Genomic DNA, 11,081 nt, shown 5'->3' on the forward strand with positions numbered 1-11,081 from the left:
CCAGTACTTATTAAAGTACATAATTAAAGTACCTATTCCTGCTCAGCATGTAAAGGAATCCCTTTAACGGGCCATTCTGCAGATTGGCAATAGCCTAAGATATGTTTTCCTGTCTTTGACCAAGAAAAAAGGAGGAGATGCATCTGTTGCCACTTTTTCCTACTATATACTACCATATCCAATTGACTTTAGCACAATAAGAAAACAAGAACACGGCCTTACTTTGCTGTGTGTGGTGAAGCGGCAGAAGAGAGACAGCTCCTCACCATACATTTTAGATAAACACAAGAGACAAAGAGGACAATATCTTGCCAGAAGAGTATGATGACGCTTACTGAATTCAAGCAAACTCAAAAGCCATTTTAGGTAGGTTTAGATGGAAGGAAATAAGTTTAGTGAAAAGCAAAATGAAATAGAGAGAAGAAGAATCTGTGAAGGGAAGGAGGTGTGTCAAGGCAGAGAAAAAGTCAGCACAACACGAAGAAGTCTCATTTTGCTTAAAATCCAATCTAATCCTGTCTATCCTTTTGTACAACTGACTCCTACCTCTAGAGGGTTTATTTTTGTCCCTGACTTCCGCTCTTCCAAGGCTGGATAAAGTCAGGTGATACTAAATACTTATACCCAGTAATAGTTAGTTATTTTGTACTAATTAAATATGATAAGGAATCATGGAATTTTGTTACGCAGAAATACTCGACTGAAGGCAGAATTTTTTTCCTCAAAATGTTAACATTTAGTAGCAGAAATTTCCATAGATAAACAGTTCTGGCAAAAGAAGTTTTCAGACCAGCCTTCAGCTTCAGGTTGCAATATTTATCTGTTAGGCTGTAAGTTAAAATATGAATATGAACATATGAAAATATGAATAGCAACTATAAAAGTCAAATATTTTTTGAGTTGACAGAGGCAGATAACTTGCACACCACAAGCATTAAAAGAGCTTACTGGATAACTCTCTGAACCATTAATGTTGAATTTAAATAAACCATAGAACAATGAACTAGTTCCAGAGTAACAAAACAGATTCAATGTACTAAAAATTTACAAGAGTAAATGTATTGCCATAAGCTCAGCTGGCAAGCTGATATTAGTCTCAGGCTAAAACTTCAAAAGGCTGACCTGAAATTCAATCAACAAATATTTTAAGAGTCATTTTTACTATGCTTCCAATGAATCTTAGTCATGAACCTCATCTCAAACAATTATATAGTTTATTTGAAAATATTCAGTTTGCTCGATACAGATCACTTTACTAACACAGTATTAGCCATTGCTTTTGTGTGGAATTTGATTCAGCTCTACACAATTCTCTGCTAAAAGTACCCTATACATAAATAAATGTACCCTATGTTAAGCTATATTATAAACTGTTTAAGTGTGTATGAGGAAGGAAACGTAAAGGAGAAATCATCCTTGTATAATGATAAATCCAGTGAGGTTCATGCTGTCTGGGGTTTCTCTTGACCCAGTGCTATTTGGTATTTCTATTAATGCAGCAAGAGGCACTGCTGGACACTTCCCCCCACTTGCAAACTGGCTGCGGGACTCCCGGGAGGGCACAATCGCAACGGTGTGTTCAGGGTGTAGCCATAGCTAAGAAAGGGACCTGCTGCATGAGTTTTGATAGGATATGCAAGGCTGGACAAATCAGTGTAACTCATAATTTACTAAGACTTCTATTAAACTCGTTCAGGAAATAAAAATATTTTGAAATGCAGTCATTTCACATGACCAGAAAATATATCTCCCTCTTATATTCACTTACCACAACTATGCCCTATTCTGAACTCCACCTGCTGTTAAATTGTATACAATACTATCCTCTGATATTAACCCTCGTCCTCAAGCCCTTCTGGGTTTACTCAAACAGTCAATGTCCTACTAACTTCTTTCTTCAAGGAATTCTTATGTAGGCTTTTAGCCGTCCCTGCTATTGCATTAGTTTATCCTAAGTGGCGTGTTTCTGTACATGGGGGTGTGGGTCTCTCTATATATTTATATATGAGATCAGACATACTTCCAAGGACTAAAAAAGCAACCCCCCCCCCAATAAATACAAAGATGTTTTCTTTTCAGTTCTTGCTTGCACTGAGTTTTCAAACTGATCACTTACTTCGCTCTGAAGGAGTGAGATAAAGCCTAGATCACTTGGATGCAGATCCTGAGTCAAGAGTACACCTGCCTTAGGAATTACAATCCTAAAGGCTTCCAAGTTGTATGTGCTTCAGTTTACCATATTCAAATAACACATGGGTGCCTTTAATAATAGAAAGTGACTTTCTACAAGTGATAAAACGAAGTCTGAGACAAATCAGTGTAGCTAGGAAAGATGAAGAGGCCTTGTCTGAGTACAGAGTTTGGACGATGGAGGGCTTGAGTTCTTTTACTAATTCACTGATGTGGTTTTTGACAAATCCTCTCTTTGCTTCAGTTTTCTTGAGTATAACACTTAATTACTCTTGAGAATATTGAGAATTCATTAGCTGGTGTTCTGTAAAATGCCTGTACTACACACATCATCTGATTTTTACAGTGTGTCTAGTCAGTGCTCTGCATTTTACTCCTGACAAGTTACTGGTAACAATAATAATTTTTTATTTTTTTGTCATAGAGTTGGGGTCTGGAGATTGCGGCCTTAAACAGATGAACTGAAGTTTGACCCCAGAATTGAAAGACGGAAGAAGGCAACTGTTAGAATCAATATGCAATGTCAATAAAGTGCTGAAATTTTCAAAACATCCTCTATAAAATATATATATATATATATATACACACACACACATAAACACACACACATACATATTTATATCAGTAAAGGCTACAGCATATGTCAGTAGTGGATCAAATATCAGAAGTAATTTTTAATAAGTGAGACTCAGAGAGGGATTTAAGGAGCTCAGGGGATTTAGAGATGAGACTTCAGTTCAGGGAATTCCACAGCTCAGGGACATAACAGGTGAATGCTCTGCTACCCATGGATAAGAGACCTGACAAGGGGGCTGATGAATTTGAGATTTATTATTAGAAAGTAGGGACTGAGGGCATGTGTAAATGGAGACCAATTCTGATAGGTACGAATGGGAACTTTCCAATAGGTAATGAAAAACTCAGAACAAAATTTTAAAGTCAATGCATTGACTGATAGGAAGCCAGTATAAATCTGTCATAGCTGAAGTAAAGTGATTGAATTTATTGCCATGAGTAAACGCATGGGATGCAGCATGCTGAACAATGGAGTCATTTGTGAATATTTTTCCATATAGTGTCTGCCTATTAGTGTAATCTAAGAGCTATAGAGATAGGCTTCAGAGCAGGGTAAGCAATATGAACAGTAGCAGTAATACTTGTGTTACACCTGAGAAGTGGAAACATCACCTAAGTGACTGCTTTTGAGAAAAGCTTTTAAGAAGTTAACAGTAAATGAACTAGGAAACCAAAGAAGAATGCAAAGCTGAAAGTCTTGGAGGATTCATCAGATGCACACAACTGCCACCCGATGGGAAAACAGAGAACATGACAAACAGCACATAAATAAAGGGCAGATGAAAAGTGGGAGGGTGAATTTGGGAATTTGATTTCAGAACAAAAAAGTGTCTTATGTATCCATCATAAGTAAGACTCATAAGAGCCTGCTAGCTCTTTCGTGTGTATGAATGTGCGTGTTTTTTCCCCTTCCCTCCACCTCCCTTCCTCTCTTGCTTTTTCTTTCAGAAATAGACAGCCTACAGTCTGAAGAGAAGCTTAGAGAGAAATCTATGCCTTTTTGTCATACATGATGAACTGAATAATCTCACGAGAAAGAGTTTAAGCATCGTAGGGGCCTGTGAAGAACATGGATATGGATCCTCTAAGAAAGATTTTTGTATACTGTAATAGGTAAGAACCTGACCACATGGGTCAGGACTGGAACTGTGTATTGCTTAGAAATGATGTTGACAGTCATTACTCTTTCTGAATAGTCACTCAGAAAATACTTATCTAAAGCTCTGATTTATATTATAATAAGTTCTTATGTGTTTTCTTCCCGTTATTGTTGGCTTTATTCTTGTATGTTGTGCATATCTTAGAGAAGTAGGCATTGAATGATGATTTTCTGCCTCTGGACAGAATTCTCTATTGGAGAGTTACATCTGCCTGAAATTACTATCATCTCCTCTTCTTAAACCTTTTTGTGACAGGTTTCTGACCGAGGCATTGAGCACTTTAAAGTCATGAGACAGTTGTATTTGTGAATAACTTGTATATATGATACAAAGAATATAAGGTGCTTTATCTATGAAGCCTTATGTATTAATACAATGTTAGAGTATTTTAATATCAACATCTAAAGAATTTTTAGTATTATAGCTTGGTGAACCTGGCATTTCATGACCCGGATTCATAATCTAGTGTCCCATATTATATGGAAATTTTTGCCTTTTCTCGATCAGATTGAGAAGGGAATGACTAGATGTCTGTGACTGTCTGCATTTGCAGGGGACAAACACCAAGTTGCATTTGGTTAAAATTCTATTACTCTAGTATCCTAAAGACATAATTTTTGCATCTTTTGGTTTTAGTGGCCTAAACTAGAGATAGCAGGGATGGGATACCCTGAATAGCTGATCTGTTTGGTCATAGAGGGGATAATTGAGAGTACAACTTTCTTACTGTGTATATACTGGAATACATAGTAAAATAGTTTTAGGAAAGTCATTGTGTTCCTTTTTAATACCTACTAAGGATGGACAATAGCCCCTAAAGATGCCCTGGCTGGCATTTCCTTTCCATTAGCATCATGTCCTTTTGGATGAAGATATTAGGCTGGTAGAAAGGCAACTTTACATCTTTTATTTCTTTCTTTAGGTTAAGATGTATTAGGTTTTGATATCATTTTACTGCCCTGATTTAACCCAATAGGGACACACAAAACACTGACAACTTTGCCAGGCATTTTAGATCTCTCAGTGGCTTTATAACCCTTTTAGGTAAAAGGCTTTTTATTTACTTGTTTATTTTTTTTATGTTCCAAAGGTAAGATAAGCTTTTATGCAAGATCATTCTGTCCTTTCTTTCTGTTTACAGGAAAATGAGAGAGCATTGCTAAATGAGGTAAGAGAGCCTCTAAGTGCCCTGAGTATAAATCTAGGACTTTGTTTTGTTTTTATTACAACAAGAAAAATGCTTATGAACAGTTCTTATGAACGTATTTAGACACTGATATCAGAGGAAGCTGGAAGTCTATATACCTTCGAGAAACTAGGTCTCAATCACTTGTTTGCTTTCTATTTCTACAATATCAGGAGAAACAAGCAGCTTCCAACAATATTTTGACTTCTTTGGTCATTTTTGATGACTGTTGGCTGGAGCAGACATTATTGCATCTTGGAAGTTTAATGTCTACTGTTACTTGCCAAAATGTTGCTTTTGATAATGGGCATTAAATTTCCATTCTTTATTTTCTAAGTTTTCTAATTTTCCTCAATAGACTTGAGAGAATACTTTGATGTCTTAGATGGGTGAAGCTTAACGGTCCCTTTTGGAACATGTAGAGAGGCTTTGTCCCACTATTGGAAAATACGGAGTTCATTTGGATGTTGCTATTAAAGGCCATGTTTAGAATCCTGACTATTTGTGGAACTCCAGCAGATGGTGTGAAAAGCGTCTTTTCTATGTTCTGGAAAATATACAATGAAGAGGCTGCTGGACTATAGCAGAGACCGGCAAATTCACAGATGACTTGAGATGATGAGTAGGAAGCAAGTGTTTGCCATCTCTTGCAGTATGATAACATGGGGACACCAAATTAAGTCATCAGATACCTAGTTCCAAACAAACAGCAGGAGATGCTTATAACACTGTCCATGATCATACCGTGAAAATTTGGGTAGATTTTGCTGTGCATTTGTTTTGTTCGAGTATTCTCTGGATACCTCCCCTTGGTCCATCCTGAGGCAGAATACTAAACTCTATGGGCCTGAGGTAAGGTTTGATTAAGTAAGCACCTATTATTATGATTTATTTGGACTTTATGTGTTTCTGTCATCATTTATTCTCCAGGTGTATGTCACAACTGTAACCTTTGCTTACCCTTCTCATTCAGTCAGGAAGCAGCAACTACTTCCCTTGACAATTACTGCTTTGCATTAGAGCAGAGAAGCACCCAGACACCGGAAACATCATCTAAGGAGCAGCAGCATGATGACAAAGGACAAAACATACAATACATTGAATAAACATATATACTTTTTTCTTTTTTCACTGTCTTTATTATTATTAAAACATTTTTTGGCTAAAACTCATAGGTTTAGGGTAAAAGGGGTGGTCAAAGGGAACAGCCTGAGAGTCTGTTGAGCAAAAGTGATGCACGGCTGCCTTGCATTCAAGATATGTATTAAGTGGGTTAATATAAAAAAAAAGGGGCGGGAAGGGCCGGGAGTAGGAGGGCGAGACATGCCAGCCGATGCACTGCAGAAGCAGCGCGGCGCGGCCGCGGGGCGCTGCTGCCACCTCGTGGGCGGCTCGCACGGGCCGGGGCCGGGGCCGGGGGGCATCTGACCAGAGCACGGAGGTGTAAATGTTAGTTGCTTTTCAGGATTATTTATATGCTTCTACGGCTGCCTTTTTTTTTTTTTTTTTTTTTAAGAGGGAGAATATAATTATAAGTCCTTTAAGGGTGCCTTTTTGCATCATTTCGGGGACTGTGTATGTGGGTGTATATCTATGCCTGTCTGCGTGTGTGTGTATTTATATTTGAAACATGCAAGTAGCTGATACAAAGTGAGTAGCACAGTGTGCATCAGTTGTTTGGGCTATAGCACACAGAACAGGCACAATGAGGAGTTACATACATAGCTGTTTCTTGTGTCATTCAAAGTGTGCAATCACATTGATTTTACAATTCAGTATGCTATGTGAGCACTCAGGTAACTAATTAAGGTTTGAATTCAGATTTTGCACAGCCCGGCAGTGAAGCTTAAATGCAAGTGTTTCTTAAAGTGCTCAGTACAAGGGTTAAGTGATCAATTATTTTCACATTTTAGCAATATCTTCTGAACTTTTTTTTTTTCTGTACTCTTTTACACTATGGGCCCATAGTGATAGTTGCCTATCAGTGCTATCTATGACCTTCAAAAAGAAGTGAAATAATTATATTTCTGTTTTTTTTAAGAGGTAGGATTATAGAAAGTCTTCTATGGAAGATTTGAACAAAAGTAGATACTTTCAGTAGGATGAACATTCATCTACCTATTACAGCCATTAGAGTAATGCAATAATTTTCAAAAAAGTCAATCAAAATATTACTTTTCTGATAAAACTGGAAAAAGCTGAGTTAGAGAAAGTATTAGTCTAGATTCAGGTATCTTTTCTTTTAAAGAAATATTTAGTGGTCATTATCGGGTTAAGAAATAGAATTGACTGTAGATGTGTACAGAGTGAGAGTTAAGAGAAGTTATTGGATATGTTGGCATTTCTAGATTAGGGTTCCTAGCTTGTGACAATACAGTACTTTAACTACGGTCATACCTGCAGTGGATTGCCGCCAACTACATTTTCATCTGACCTGGTAGCTATGTCTGCTGCCAGGATTAAAGCAGCTGCTAGGCAGTTTAAATAGTACAGAACAGGACCCATGCATCTTAAAAGGATATCAAATGATAGCTTACTGGAAAAGATTTCTCTCCCACCTGATTGATTCACTGTTCCCTCTGCCTTTCCTGAGGCTCCTTTGCTCCTCTAAGAAGTTCATCATTATTCTTTGAACAATCATTTCTTCAAATAAATAAAATATTAGGGAAGCCACTGCAAGCAAAAATGTAACTGTGCATTGTACTCGTTCCTTTTGTTGTCTGACTTAAAGGGGGTTTAGTGAGAGCTACATCTTTCCAATTAGCATACAGTAGGAAGGATTTTCTCAAATAAGACATGGTTCTGTGGTGACACAGAGCTGGCCAACTAAGTAAGGCACTGTTATAATTAAAGTGGAAAAGCAAATCCATTTTATGAAGGTTTGAAGTTTATTTCATTTTGCAGTAAAATGAATGTGAGACTAGGTTTTCACACAGGAAGAAAGACTTCACACTGTCTACTACTGAGTATTTAAAGCATTGAAAGAGGATGGCTGAACTAGATTCTTTGCTTTGCCTCTTTTGGAGCAGAAGGTTTTTTATTAATTTTTGTCCATTCTAATTCAAGCAATTGTTATTGTGGATCTGACAGATTGTCTCCACAACCTGCCCTCTCCTAGCTCTCCATCCAAGCTTTCTGTGCATAAGAGTTCTTCCTAGCAAATGTTTAACTGAAATTGATTCATTTGCAAAAAACATTTAGCTTCAGCAAAATTATATTCTTCCTAGCTAAAAAAAAAAAAAAGACTGATTGTAATTAATCACATTCCATACATAGTCTTTGAGAAAAAAGCATATAGGATCACACTGGTAAATGAGAGACTGAGTTTACTCAAAATTTTTTATTATTTTGCCTAGAATAGTAGTAATTCTCATTTATGTTAGAAAAACATAGCACACATCCAGACCCTAGACATTATGTATGTCTCTGTAGATAGTAGTTACATAAAATGATCAATATTAAAGATTCAGTGAAAGCGGATTGCGTGCGCAGCATGATTAGTTTGCTCAGGTGACCAGCCCTCAGATAAGCCAATTGATGTGCTTATTCTCAACTTCTCCAAAACATACATGCCACTTACTTATTATAGCTCACCCTCATTTAATTGACAGTAGTCTTTTAGCCAAGAATTATAAGCAGCTGTTCCAGTGTAAATTCTCTTGTGCTAGGGTAAGTTTTACCCATGAAAGATCCCTGGCAAGAGATTTTAGCGAGGAAAAAGGTTATGCTGATGCTTAACACTTTGAAAAAATCTAAGCCATTGGTTTTAATGACTGACCTTTTAGTCCACAGTTTTGTTTCAGGGGACTATATCTTTTTTCCCTACTAGATACAGATCTTGTTATAGTCACCCCAGTAATGTTGTCTCAGTACAAAATTGGCAAGGCACATGTCAGTATGCGAAGACCATTCCAAAACTGCACTTCTACGTACCATATAATGTGATTGGGGCATTTTTGAGCTGGAGCCTAATAAGGTGGGTCTTTAATAAGTGAATTAGGTTAACTAGCCTATAGGGAAGACAGAAATGAATTAAGCAGGAAGAAGTGCACGTGCTTCTTAAGCTGCCAGGGCTAACAGGCTCTCATGGGTTAGTCTAGATGGTCATGGATCTGCCCCAATGGTGGGCTTGTCCTGCCGCCACGCAGGAAAAAAGTCAACAAGGGCTGACACTGTGTGCTCCTGAGCCCCATGTTAAGACTTCCCAGGGAGCCTGTGAGCTGGCCCTGTCTTGCAACATCAGAAGCATCTCAGGGGTTTTAGTTCTCTCCTTGCTGTTTTCTGCAGCATCTCTTCCACTGCCTAGTCTGTGTTAGATCTTAAATCCTGAATGCCTATTTCTTCTTCCATCTACTTTTCTGGAAGAAGCAGAAGGTAGTTTCTCTTTCCTGTGTAGAAGTCAGGAGCAACTTGAAAAGAAGTAATCTTTCCTGTTGTTTCAGCTTTACCTTTTCTAAATACTTCTTCCATATGTAATTTCTCATGGTGGCAAAATGACCATCTCAGGTGGTCGTTTATCAATAGTACTTTTTCCTTGCTCTTTTTGTGGGTGTAACATTCATAACGATATAACATACGCTGTTATATAGTCAGGTAGTCTCCTTCTAAAGTTTCTATTGAATTCAATATTTAAAAATTATTCTGTGTTCTAGCTTCAAAGCTGCCAGTTTTATGGTGCCAAATGAAAGTTTGAATTTTGCAACACTGACACAAGTTTCTGCCTGTTTGCAGAGTGTATGTTGCCTAACCTTGATTTTTAAAATATGCTTAAGATCATATTTATTAGCAAAACTTTTAAGCACACTATAATCAATTTGCAGTCCATTATCTGTTCCCACCCCAGCTGAGATCTGCTCTGATTTACCAGATCTACCCCAGCTGATATATATATCAGTGCTATACATGACCTTACATGCTAGAGGTTTGTATGTTGTAATGCTTCATCTTTTAGATAGCAAGGAGAATAATCTCAAACTTTTACCTACCTTCTCCAAGAAATCTAAGTGGATCTTACTGATCTAAAAATGCCTTTGAGCCTGTTCACATATGCACCATCACTTTTTCCTATTGTCATTTTTTTTATTAGTACTAACTTGGCATTTGCTTGTTTTATAGTTTTTTCTGTGCCTTTCTTTAGTTGTACGTTCTTTTAAAATACTTTTAATAACTTCCTTGGCTCCTGTTTTTCTTCAGTTACATCTCTTTCAATGAACTGTAGAGTCTGCCATATTTTCAGTCTTGGGAGAGATACTGTTCCACGAAACAATGCAAACTGTTCTTTTTTTTTAAATTCTTTTTTAAAGCCTTTTGTTTTACATTTCGCTCATGTTCATTCACAATAGGAATATCTTCCCCACTGAACAATCTAAGTTCAATAAGTTTTATCTCTGTGTTCAGCATGACTTTTTTTTTTCTCAAAACCATTTAATAGAGTACTAGAGATCATATTAACTTGTGCTTCAGTTTCTAAATTATTAGTGTTAAAGCTTCTTTGAATATTCAAAGTACTCAGCCTCTGAATGTGGCTTTCGCTTGAACAGTTCCAACAAAAAAAATTTCATTCTTTGTTCACTGTGTATGCATATGTTTTTTTCTCTTTAGCTACTTTTGGACCTTTGACTGCAGGCTTTTTGTAAAATGTTTTCCCTATTTGAAGTGCAATGATTCTGTCCAAGCATGGAATACTGCTAAGGGTTTATTTCTTCTTCCAGACTGTTAGCACCCTTTCATGCTATTCTATATAAACTCACTCCAATAGTATATTGCAGGTATTTCTTCTTAGCCTTCAGCTCTGTTTTCATGTTCCTTACAACCTGATATTTACCAGCCTGGGCCACTGGGGCATTGTCTTGTCTTCTGTCCAAAAATTACCATTTGATTTGTTTTCATTCCACTCTTTCTGATACAATCCTCTTTCTTTTTTTTCCTTTAATAATTCTTAGTTAAGACCTCCTAGAAATCAAGACCTG

At 37.1% G+C, this 11,081-nt stretch overlaps 1 long non-coding RNA gene across 2 annotated transcripts; it reads left to right on the forward strand.

Annotated features, from left to right (window-relative positions):
- The first annotated feature begins 3,547 nt into the window (after positions 1–3,547).
- Positions 3,548–6,238, forward strand: LOC104143942 (uncharacterized). Of its 2 annotated transcripts, XR_694009.2 has the most exons (4): positions 3,548–3,615; positions 3,715–3,879; positions 5,068–5,094; positions 6,086–6,238. It is a non-coding gene; the product is annotated as an uncharacterized lncRNA (long non-coding RNA). The 2 variants fall into 2 exon arrangements; XR_694007.2 differs by lacking the exon at positions 3,548–3,615 and having other exon boundaries at positions 3,632–3,879.
- Positions 6,239–11,081: the final 4,843 nt, after the last annotated feature.

Source organism: Struthio camelus, chromosome 1 (genome assembly GCF_040807025.1).
Source record: "Struthio camelus isolate bStrCam1 chromosome 1, bStrCam1.hap1, whole genome shotgun sequence".
Taxonomy (NCBI): domain Eukaryota; kingdom Metazoa; phylum Chordata; class Aves; order Struthioniformes; family Struthionidae; genus Struthio; species Struthio camelus.